The 13,012-nt window shown below is 50.6% G+C and overlaps 1 long non-coding RNA gene across 2 annotated transcripts in view; it reads right to left on the bottom strand.

Moving 5' to 3' along the window:
- Nucleotides 1-11,153, bottom strand: part of LOC148137678 (uncharacterized) — a 43,664-nt gene extending 32,511 nt beyond the window's left edge. For both annotated transcript variants that reach the window (XR_015754162.1, XR_015754161.1), the window contains exons 1-2: nucleotides 11,032-11,153; nucleotides 9,979-10,082 (exon numbers count right to left, since the gene is read on the bottom strand). This is a non-coding gene — a long non-coding RNA (uncharacterized LOC148137678). The remainder of the gene's footprint in view (nucleotides 1-9,978; nucleotides 10,083-11,031) is intronic.
- Nucleotides 11,154-13,012: the final 1,859 nt, after the last annotated feature.

The following is a 13,012-nucleotide window of genomic DNA, read 5'->3' as shown; positions in this document are numbered from 1 at the left end:
CACACACACAGCGAGGGAGGGACACACACAGCGAGGGAGGGACACACACACACACAGCGAGGGAGGGACACACACACACACAGCGAGGGAGGGACACACACACACACAGCGAGGGAGGGACACACACACACACAGCGAGGGAGGAACACACACACACTCACAGCGAGGGAGGGACACACACACTCACAGCGAGGGAGGGACACGCACACACAGTGAGGGAGGGACACGCACACACACACAGTGAGGGAGGGACACGCACACACACAGCGAGGGAGGGACACGCACACACACACAGTGAGGGAGGGACACACACAGTGAGGGAGGGACACACACACACACAGTGAGGGAGCGACACGCACACACACAGCGAGGGAGGGACACGCACACACACACAGTGAGGGAGCGACACGCACACACACAGTGAGGGAGGGACACACACACACACAGTGAGGGAGCGACACGCAGACACACAGCGAGGGAGGGACACACACACACAGCGAGGGAGGGACACGCACACACACAGTGAGGGAGGGACACGCACACACAGTGAGGGAGGGACACACACACACACACACACACACACACACACACAGTGAGGGAGGGACACGCACACACACACAGTGATGGAGGGACACGCACACACACAGCGAGGGAGGGACACACACACACACACAGTGAGGGAGGGACACGCACACACAGTGAGGGAGGGACACACACACACACACACAGTGAGGGAGGGACACGCACACACACAGCGAGGGAGGGACACGCACACACACAGTGAGGGAGGGACACGCACACACACAGCGAGGGAGGGACACGCACACACACACAATGAGGGAGGGACACGCATACACACAGCGAGGGAGGGACACGCACACACACAGTGAGGGAGGGACACGCACACACAGCGAGAGGGGACATGCACTCACACAGTGAGGGAGGGACACGCACACACAACGAGGGGGGACATGCAATCACACAGTGAGGGGAATATAAACAAAGTGCAATGGAGGGACACACACACACACACACACACAAACAGAGCGAGGGAGGGAACGACATGCACACACACACAGCGAGGGAGGGACATGCACACACACAAGGGAGGGTTATACACAAATGTACACAGCGAGGGAGGGGCAGTCACATGCACTGCAATAGTGACACACATACTCACAGCAAGAGGGGACATGCACACACAACGAGGGAGGGACACGCGCATGCGTAAGCACACAAACACAGGCACACAGCGAGAGAGGGACACACAAATACACGGCAAGGGAGGGACACGCACACACACAGAGACCGAGGGAGAGACACACACACATACACATAGCGAGGGGGCGACACATGCACACACAGCGAGGGAGGGCCACGTGCACACACGCACAGCAAGACGAACACACACACACACACACACAGCGAGAGAGGGCCACACACACACAGGGCAAGGGGGGAAACTCACACATACAGATAGCGAGGGTGGGACCACACAAACACACACACACACACAAAGCGAAGGAGGGAGACACACACGCACACACACAGAGCGAGGGAGGGACACACACGCACACACACACAGACAGCGAGGGAGCCACACGTGCATGTGGAAGCACACAAACACAGACACACACTGCAAGAGGGGGACATGCACACACACAGCGAGGGAGGGACACGCACACAGCGAGGGAGGGACACACACACACACAGCGAGGGAGGGACACACACACACACAGCGAGGGAGGGACACGCACACACACAGCGAGGGAGGGACACACACTCACACAGCGCGGGAGGGACACGCACACACACACAGCGAGGGAGGGACACACACACACACAGCGAGGGAGGGACACACACACAGCGAGGGAGGGACACACACACACACAGCGAGGGAGGGACACACACACACACACAGCGAGGGAGGGACACACACACACACAGCGAGGGAGGGACACACACACACACAGCGAGGGAGGGACACACGCACACACAGCGAGGGAGGGACACGCACACACACAGCGAGGGAGGGACACGCACACACACACAGTGAGGGAGAGACACACACAGTGAGGGAGGGACACACACACACACAGTGAGGGAGCGACACGCACACACACAGCGAGGGAGGGACACGCACACACACACAGTGAGGGAGCGACACGCACACACACAGTGAGGGAGGGACACACACACACACAGTGATGGAGCGACACGCAGACACACAGCGAGGGAGGGACACACACACACAGCGAGTGAGGTACACGCACACACACAGTGAGGGAGGGACACGCACACACAGCGAGGGAGGGACATGCACACACACAAGGGAGGGTTATACACAAATGCACACAGCGAGGGAGGGGCAGTCACATGCACTGCAATAGTGACACACATGCTCACAGCAAGAGGGGACATGCACACACAGCGAGGGAGGGACACGCGCATGCGTAAGCACACAAACACAGGCACACAGCGAGAGAGGGACACACAAATACACGGCAAGGGAGGGACACGCACACACACAGAGACCGAGGGAGAGACACACACACATACACATAGCGAGGGGGCGACACATGCACACACAGCGAGGGAGGGCCACGTGCACACACGCACAGCAAGACGAACACACACACACACACACAGCGAGAGAGGGCCACACACACACAGGGCAAGGGGGGAAACTCACACATACAGATAGCGAGGGTGGGACCACACAAACACACACACACACACAAAGCGAAGGAGGGAGACACACACGCACACACACAGAGCGAGGGAGGGACACACACGCACACACACACAGACAGCGAGGGAGCCACACGTGCATGTGGAAGCACACAAACACAGACACACACTGCAAGAGGGGGACATGCACACACACAGCGAGGGAGGGACACACACACACACAGCGAGGGAGGGACACACACACACACAGCGAGGGAGGGACACACACACACACAGCGAGGGAGGGACACGCACACACACAGCGAGGGAGGGACACACACTCACACAGCGCGGGAGGGACACGCACACACACAGCGAGGGAGGGACACGCACACTCACAGCGCGGGAGGGTCACGCACACACACACAGCGAGGGAGGGACACACACACACACAGCGAGGGAGGGACACGCACACACACAGCGAGGGAGGGACACGCACACACACAGCGAGGGAGGGACACGCACATATTGTGGGGGAGCGACATGCGCATGAGGAAGCACACAAACACAGGTATATACAGCGAGAGGGGGACACGCACACACACAGCGAGGGAGGGCCACGCACACACACGCACACCTAGAGGGACACACATACACAGAGCAAGGGGGGGGGAACTCACACATACACAGTGAGGGAGGGACACGCGCACACACATACACAATGAGGGGGGACACGCACACTCACACCGAGGGAGGGACACACACACACACAGCGAGGGAGGGACACACACACACACAGCGAGGGAGGGACACACACACACAGGATGAGGGACACACACAGCAAGAGCGACACGCACACAGTGAGAGAGGGACATGCACACACACATCCTCACACAGCGCGGGGGGGACACACAGTGAGTGAGTGATAGGCATACACACACATACAGAGCGAGGGGAGGACACCCTCACACACAGCAAGAGGGTCACACACACACACACACAGAGCGAGGTTGAGACACGCACACACAGCGAGGATGGGACATGTGCTCAGAAAGCGAGAGGACACACACACACGAGGGGACACACACACAAAGTGAGGGAGGGAGACATGCAGACATACGCACACATAAACACACATACACACACACACACACACACACAAACACAGAACAATGGAGGGGCACGTGCACACACAGTGATGTGTCTCCTCGGACGTGTAATCGTCCAGCTCTCACTCCAGTCTGCTCCCTCACAGGGTCACCGTCTCTGTGACTCCCAGGTACAGCTAGGCCTCCATCCTCAGTGCTGATTTATATTCTCCCAGGTGTGAGTCAGCCTCAAGCTCCTGCTCCAAGTTGCTCCCTCACACGGTCACTCCCTCTGTGACTCGGTGCTGATTTCGAGCCTCCTGCTCTGCTTTTTATCCAACACCAAGTCCCAGTCGGCCTTGATCCTCGCTGCTGATTTATATTCTCCCGCTTTGTGCTGCACTCACTCAGGTTCTCTCCCCTTGTGACTCCCAGGTAATGGTCGGCATCAAACCTCAGCTGAGATTTACAACATCCCATTCCGCACTGCTCTCTTACAGGATCGCTGCTGTGCCTGGAAGACAATGGGAAAGAGGAGGCTTAGACAGAGAAGAGGGTGTTACCGTGATTGAGGGAGCTGTAGGGGATGAAACAGGTTATCTGGGGAGCTAGGCAGACCTGCAGTCACTAAAGAACGTAACTGGAAGATACAGCGAGAGTTGCAGACACTGAAGAAGGCAAAGGAAACAGAGAGATGGTGGCTTGTTGTTCATGACGGAGCTTTGTACAGTCTAAAGGGCTTCAACGTTTGTGAGAAGATTTGTGGCACGGGTGCTCATTTTTGTGGTTCTGTTCGCCGAGTTGGGAATTTGTGTTGCAGACGTTTCGTCCCCTGTCTAGGTGACATCCTCAGGGAGCCTCCTGTGAAGCGCTTCTGTGATCTTTCCTCCGGCATTTATCGTGGTTTGTACCTGCCGCTTCCGTTCCAGCTGTCCGTTGCAGTGGCCAGTATATTGGGTCCAGGTCGATGTGCTTATTGATTGAAACTGTGGATGAGTGCCATGCCTCTAGGAATTCCCTGGCTGTTCTCTGTTTGGCTTGTCCTATAATAGTAGTGTTGTCCTAGTCGAACTCATGTTGCTTGTCATCTGCGTGTGTGGCTACTAAGGATAGCTGGTCGTGTCGTTTCGTGGCTCGTTGGTGTTCATGGATGTGGATCGTTAGCTGTCTTCCTGTATGTCCTATGTAGTGTTTTGTGCAGTCCTTGAATGGGATTTTGTACACTACATTGGTTTTGCTCATGCTGGGTGTCAGGTCCTTCGTCCTGGTGAGTTGTTGTCTGAGAGTGGCTGTTGGTTTGTGTGCTGTTATGAGTCCTAGTGGTCACAGTAGTCTGGCTGTCAGTTCAGAAATGTTCTTGATGTATGGTAGTGTGGCTAGTCCTTTGGGTTGTGGCATGTCCTCGTTCCATTGTCTTTCCCTGAGGCATCTGTGGATGAAATTGCGTGGAGTTCGACCCCACCCCACAGCTCACCAATAGGATAAACAACACACTGAGAAATCTACAAAAAACGGAGAGATAACCAGGTTTGACCTACAGAGAATGAAACCTGAAAGCAACAGCACTCCCAGATTCTATGGACTACCTAAAGTGCACAAACCAGACATCCCACTCAGATCCATAGTATCACTACCAGGGACACCATCACACAAACTGGCTAAAGAACTACAGCAGAAACTGAAACACCTAATCAGCGGATCCAGACACTCTGTACAATCAACACAGGAATTCTTGGACATCATCAGAAATATACACATAGACAAGAAAAAAACTATGATCTCATTCGATGTCACGGCACTGTTCACCTCTATCAACAAAATCCTAGCCAGAGAAACAATAGCCAACCTGCTGAACATACAGAACAGACAACAGGACGGTGAACCTATCAACAAAGACGGCATACTCAAACTACTGGACCTGTGCCTCACAACACACTTCACATTCAACAACCAAATATATGAACAAATCAACGGCACACCCATGGGCTCACCCATCTCTGGACTTATAGCAGAAGTGGTAATGCAAAGATTAGAACAAACAGTCTTACCGCAAATTCAACCCGCACTCTGGGTCAGATATGTGGATGACACCTTTGTAATCATTAAAAACACAGAAATAGAGAACACACACCGGATCATCAACGCCACACTCACAGGAATCCGATTCACTAGAGAGGAAGGAAAGGACACCCAACTCCCATTCCTAGACGTGACGGTACAGAGAACACCAAACGGAGAATTCACCACAAAGGTATACAGGAAAGCCACACACACAGAACGAGTCCTGAACTACAAAAGCAACCACCCCAACACACACAAAGGAAGTTGCATCAAGACACTGTTCAAAAGGGTCATGACACACTGCAGTACACCAGAACTGCAAAAAGAGGAAGAAAAACACCTATACAATGTATTCGCCAAAAACGGATAACCCCGCAATTTTTAAAGTAGATCTGGGGAGGCTATTTGCAGATAAAGGGAAGTCTGGCAAGTAGGAATATTTTAAAACCGAGATAAAAGGAGCGTTAAGCGCCAGCGTGTTCCTGTTAGTGTGCAGCTCAATGCTGACTGAATTAGGAAACACTGGCTGAGTTTCGAGGCTGTGGTCAAGAAAAAAGGGGTCACATGTCAGATATAACTGGCTGACTCAAGGGAATCCCTTCAGGAGCATCGGGGCTGTAGAAATACACTTAGGATGGAAATCAGGAATGTAAAAAGGAGACACGAGATGGCTTTGGCAGAGAAAGTTAAGGAGAATCCAAAGAGACTCTAAAAGTGTATTAAGAGCAAAAGAAGAGCTCGGGACAAACCCGGTATCCTTAATGATCAATGAAGCCAACGATGTGTGAAAGTACAAGATCCGAAACAAATATTTCACTTTGGAACTTACTGTGGATAAAGACTGGGGCGATCAGGGAACTAAACAGTGTTTGGCCTGACTACTATTGGAATACTGTGTGCAATTCTGGTCTCAATGTCATCGGGAGGATGTCGTGGAACATGAAAGGGTTCAGAAGAAATAACCAAAGATGTTGCCAGGGTTGGACGGTTTGCGCTTCAGGGAAAAGCCTGAATAGGCTGGGGCTGTTTTCACTTGAACATGGGAAGCTGAGGAGTTAACCGATAAAAGGTGTTTAAAATCATGATGGTCATCGACAGGGTCAATAGACAAGGTCATTTCCCCAGGCGAGGGAAACTTTTCAAAGGGATCTAAAGGACAACTGGCTCCCGCAGAGTGGATGGAATAAGCTGCCAGAGCAAATAGTGAAGGCTGATAGAAATACATTTAAAAGGCACGTGGATGGGTGTATGAATAGCAAGGGTTTAGAGGAATATTGGCAAAATTGTGGCAAATGTGACGAGAAACATCATGCAGGAGTTAGTCCGAAGGGCCTGTTTCTGTGTTGTACATCTCTATGACTCAATGTCTTGAAATGAGTCCACATTATAGAAAAGGAGGTGCTGGAGGGTTTAAAACACAAAGGTAGATAAATCCCCAGGACCTGATCAAATGTACCTCAGGACATTGTGGGAAGCTGGTGAAGAAATTGTAGGGCCCCCAGCAGAGATATTTGTACCATAGAGAGCGATGTGTGATAGGCTGTTAGACTGGAGGGTGGCATTGTGGACAGTGAAGAAGGTTTTCTGAGATTACAAAGGAATGCTGATGAAATGTGTGAATGGCTGAAAAACTGTAGATGGAGTTCAATCTGAATAAATGCGAGGTAATGCATTTGGTACAACAAACACGGGCAGGACTTATACAATTAATGGCAAGACCTTCGGTAGTATTGTAGAACAGAGGGAACTCAGGGTTCAGCTACATAGTTCTTTGATGTTGGCAACATGGAGAGACAGGATAGTTTAAAAAAAAAGCGGGCTTGCCTCACTTGCTTTCATTGCTCAGTCCTTTGGATATAGGAGTTGGGAAGTCATATTGAGATTGTACAGGCCATTGGCGAGTCCTCTTCTGGAATACTGTGTCCAGTTCTGGTCGCCCAGTTATAGGAAGGATATTATTGAGCTCGAAAGGGTTGGGAGGAGATTTACTGGGATGTGGCTGGGTACGAAAGGCTTCAGTATAAAGAAAGGCTGAATAGGTTGGTATTTTTCACTGAAACCTGAATGTTGACAGATGACCTCACAGAAGTTTATAAAATCATGAGGGGGATAGATAGACTTAATGGGAGTTGTCTTTTCCCATGGACAGGGGAGTTTCAAGACAAGGCACTATGTTTTTAAGTTAGAGGAGAGACATTAAAAAAAACATGAGAGGCACATTGTTACACAGAGGGTGGGTTGTGTGTGGAATGAACTTCCCAAGGAAGGGGTGAATGTGGGGACAATTACAATGTTTAAAAGACATTTGGATTAGTACAGGAATAGGAAAGGTTTGAAGGGATATGATCCAGGAACAAGCAGGTGGGATGAGATCCGTTTTAGAGTGCGGTTAGCGTTAACCGAACAGTGCGGTATGACTCTCTGACTATGATTATAATGTTGTGTCATCAGTTAACAAAGGCTGCAAGAGAAAGCCAGGGAACTACAGACTGATGAGCGAGACATCAGGGTGGGTCAGTTGTTGGAGGGCATTCTGAGAGGTAGGCCTTACATGCATTTGGAAAGATAAGGCCTGATTACAGACAGCCAGCATGGCTTTGTGCGTGGGATAACATGTCCCACAAACTTGACTGGAGTTTGTTCAAGAGGTGACCAAAAAGATAGACAAATGCAGAGCAACAGACGTTGCTTCTGGCCTCCGCAAACCCTTGTTCAGGGTGTAGCATGAGACATTGGTTAGTAAGGGTAGATCGTAAAGGTAGATCACAAGGGATCAGGGAAAGCTAGCCAACTAGATACAAAATGGAATGACAGTGGGAGACAGAGGGTGGTGGGAGAGGGTTGTTGTTCAGATTGGAGGCCTCTGACCAGCAGTGTGCTGCAAGGATTGGTGCTGGGACCACTGTTGTGCACCATTTACATTAACAATTTGAGTGAAAATATAGGAGTCCCTGTTAGTATGTTTATGGATACCAAGATTAGTGGAAGAGTGGGCAGGGAATATAGTTATTGAAGAAGATGTTAATCAAATGGGCCAGGGGGCCAATGAATGAAAGATGGAGTTTCATTTCAGTGTTGGATTTAGTTCAGACAAACCAGGGAGGACTAACACGGGTAATGGTTGGGCCCTGGACAGTGTTGTAGAAAAGAGAGAGACCAAGGGGTGCAGTTACATTATTCCTTGGACTGGCATCACAGGGTGACAGGGTGTTGAAAGCGGCAATTGGCACACTTGTCTTCATTGGTCAGAGCATTCAGTACATGAGTTGGAGATATTGGTAACACTGTCGTTAATATTTATCTTGGGCAGAGGAGGCCACGCGGTGACCTGATAAAAGTTGATGCAACTATGTAGTGTCTAAGTAAGGTGAATTGCCAAAGGTAGGTGAGTCCAAAGCTAGAGGCATAAACGTAAGGTGAGAGAGCAAGGATTTAAAGAGGGAGCTAAGGGGCAACATTATCCACAGAGGATGGTGCATAGAGGGAATGGACTGCCAGAGGAAATGGAAAAAACAAGTACAATTACAACATGGAAAAGACACTTGGGCAGGTACATGGAGAGGAGAAGGTTTGAAGGGATATGAGCCAAACATAGGCAAACGCGACTCATTCCATTTGGGAAACCTCAGCCGAAGAGTCATGCCGCACAGAAACAGACCCTATGTCTCCAGTTGTTGGAGGAGGAGATTATCGAGACAAGGCATGCTGTAGAGACTGAAGCAAGGTACAGCGATAAGGATGGTCACTGGAGGTTTCAAATACGTGAAATAATTGGTGAGAGCGGAGGAGATGACAGAGATAGGAACTGTGAAAGGAATGAGAATGATTGAAGACACTGGTCCTCAATACAAGCCATAGATACAGTGTTGGAGAGGGAATAGGGAACAGAAAGACCCCAGGCAGCATTACCACCCTCTCGTGGGAGGCCTGCTTTCCCCTCAGTTGTTCTGATGCTCCCTAAGAAAGCACATGCATGGACTGATAACTGACAACTCCCGACGCTGTCTCATTACAACAAAACTTGCAGCAGGCGTGGTGATTGAGCCTGGGGTGTGTCTGTACTGTGCTCCCCCTCCAGCACTTTCTTATGTCATGTCTTGTTAGCTGATGTTTGGATCACCCTTGTTACTTTCTGCTTTGTGCACTGGAATGATCTTACCTGGCAGCAGGATTTATTGAAGACTCCCGACCTCCCTGACTTTGACTAATCATCGTCCCAACCAGCAGATGGCAAGTCTATTGAGTCAGGAACTCCATGAGTACCTGTAGAAGACACAGAAATAGGCAGAATGGGAAATTAGACTAATGCTTTGAGGGTTACACAAATAGAATGGCACTGAGCCCACAGAGATCTGGAAAATCCCAGTCTACATTCCTGACCTGTGCTGCCTCATCTCTCTGGAGTGGAGAATTCTGTTGGCTCAGGATCTGGAGTAGCTTCAAAGGTGAGAGACGCTGACAGAGGCAGCAATTAGACCCACACAGTCAGGGATACCACATGGAGAGGCACTGAGTCACATCACCAAAGTGCCAGGTCAAACAATTGTGCAGGAAGAAAGGGTTTTGATTCATGTTGCTCTGGGATACACAACTGTGAGCAGGCGAAGTGATAGCCTAGTGGCATTATTGTGTGACAATTTATCCAGAAACTCAGCAAGTGCTCTCTGGACACAGGTTCAAATCCCACCATTGCAAATGATGGAATGTGAAGTAAATGCTTCAAAAACGATGTAATTAAAAACGTGTAAGTGAGTATTAAACAATTGTTGATGTTAAGAAAAATCCTTCGGGTGCATTCCTGTCTTTAGTGAAGTAACCTAAGATGGGACAGGAATATTACAGAAACACAGCTGAGGGAGGGACAGGACAGGCAGCTCAATGTTCCAGGGACAGATGCTGCAGGAAGGACAGAGCTACTGGTTCTGACTGGGTGAACCATCCCAGCAGGACTGAGAGAGGATATTCCTACGGGACCGCCCAGTGACGCTTTGTTCGTGGGATTAATCAGGAACAATGGGTCTTCCCTTTCCTCTGATTGTTCTACAGACCCCGAGAGCCCCGCCCTCCTGCACCTTGACCTTCTCAAGATGGCGGCCCTGAGCGCTTCCTCTTCCCTCAAACAAATGGCGGCCGTGATCCTGGGCCGCTTCCCTGATCAGAGACCGCCTCCTCCTTACCCGGGCCTGGAGGGTCTTTTTCGGTTTTTGTTTACCTCTATCCAGGACTTGTGAAATCTCTCCGCTCCTTTCTCCCAGCGAGGCTCACACACACCGGCCCCTAGCGCCGCTCTCTGAAGCCGATCGCAGCCGCTGCCGGAGAAAGCAGCTCCATGTCTCTCTCTCTCTCACACACATGATCAATGCGACACTGCGCATGCTCTACATAGAAACCAAACTGCGCGTGCGTCTGAGATTAGCGGTGAGTTTATAGAGAATATTCAAAACTGCACAGGATCATGGGTGAAATATTAGTCATTAACAATTGGTCTGTCGAGTTACAGTCATTGAGATGATTACTATGTAAATAAATTATTCGGTCCAATTTAACCATATTAGCCAGGTTATGTAAATTACCAATCATTCTGGGAGTTTGAAAATAAATTTCTTACTCGAGTTGTGTAAACCGACCTGTGAATTATTCACGCCGATCTGTGAATTATTCTCAGCTCGTCCCCTACACTATTGCAAAATCACCCATGTGTTTATCTAAGGATTGTTTAAATCTCCCTAATGTACGTTATCAGATTTACATCTCAACTATTTCTTAAATATCTCACATTGATTCATGGGAGAGGTTTAATGCTCCACTATGTAGTGAAAATGATCAATCCTGCAAAATAGTTTGCTTTCTGACCAATCCTGAAGCGTTCACTCCCCGAGAATGCTTTGCCCCTCTCCTCGCTCACTCTGGTTAGACGACCGGCCGCTGCTCGGTCCTCCTGTTCCGCCCCTTCCTCTCAATTGCGGAGTTGATTCAGACGCGACTCAGCAGGCTAAGGGACAAGGGAAGTTAGAGTCGATGCCTTGTCATGTGGTGAAAGTATCCCGAATCTTGGATCGAGAGGCCTGAGTTTATTTCACATCTTGTTCAGGTGTGTGTAATAACAACTTTATTAAGAAAAAACAAGGGAAGGCAGGAACAGAGTAAAAACAATAGAACATGCAAACAATGTGGTGGGGCTCTCAGTGCTCTGGTGATTTTAGTCTTTACCATGTGTTTCAGGGCCCCAGGGCATCCCAGTACAGACTGTGCCACTCCTCCTTGTGCACAGCCAGATACCACGATTGTGGGGCAAAGTGATGTGGTGGGGTACAGATTCTGGATTAGTGATGCTGGAAGAGCACAGCAGTTCAGGCAGCATCCGAGGAGCAGTAAAATCGACGTTTCGGGCAAAAACCCTTCATCCGGAATAAAGGCAGAGAGCCTGAAGCGTGGAGAGATAAGCTAGAGGAGGGTGGGGGTGGGGAGAACGTAGCATAGAGTACAATAGGTGAGTGGGGGAGGGGATGTAGGTGATAGGTCGGGAGTGGTCGGAGGGTGGGGTGGACAGTTGGAAAAGAAAATAGGCAGACAGGACAAGTCAGGACAAGTCACAGGGACAGTGTTGAGTTTGGAACTGGGATGAGGCGGGGGAAGGCGAGATGAGGGGACTGTTGAAGTCCCCAATGATGCCCTTGGGTTGAAGTGTTGCGAGGCGGAAGATGAGGCGTTCTTCCTCCAGGGGTCTGGTGGTGAGGGAGCGGCGGTGAAGGAGGCCCAGGACCTCCATGTCCTCGGCAGAGTGGGAGGGAGAGTTGAAATGTTGGGCCACAGGGCGGTGGGGTTGATTGGTGTGGGTGTCCCGGAGATGTTCCCTAAAGCGCTCTGCTAGGAGGTGTCCAGTCTCCCCAATGTAGAGGAGACACCATCGGGAGCAACAGATACAATAAATGATATTAGTGGATGTGCAGGTAAAACTTTGGATGTCGAAGGCTCCTTTAGGGGCTTGGATAGAGGTGAGAGAGGAGGTGTGGGTGCAGGTTTTGCAATACCTGCGGTGGCAGGGGAAGGTGCCAGGTTGGGAGGGTGGGTTGTGATGGATGTGGACCTGACCAGGTAGTCACGGAGGGAACGGTCTTTGCGGAACGCAGAAAGGGGTGGGGAGGGAAATATATCCCTGGTGGTGGGGTCTGTTTGGAGGTGGCAGAAATGTC

The sequence above is a fragment of the Chiloscyllium plagiosum genome, unplaced genomic scaffold (genome assembly GCF_037043375.1).
Source record: "Chiloscyllium plagiosum isolate Xiang-an unplaced genomic scaffold, Cpla_swu_hap1 HiC_scaffold_42, whole genome shotgun sequence".
NCBI lineage: Eukaryota > Metazoa > Chordata > Chondrichthyes > Orectolobiformes > Hemiscylliidae > Chiloscyllium > Chiloscyllium plagiosum.
The sequence above is the reverse complement of the archived record's forward strand: the minus strand, read 5'-3'. Positions and strand labels throughout refer to the sequence as shown.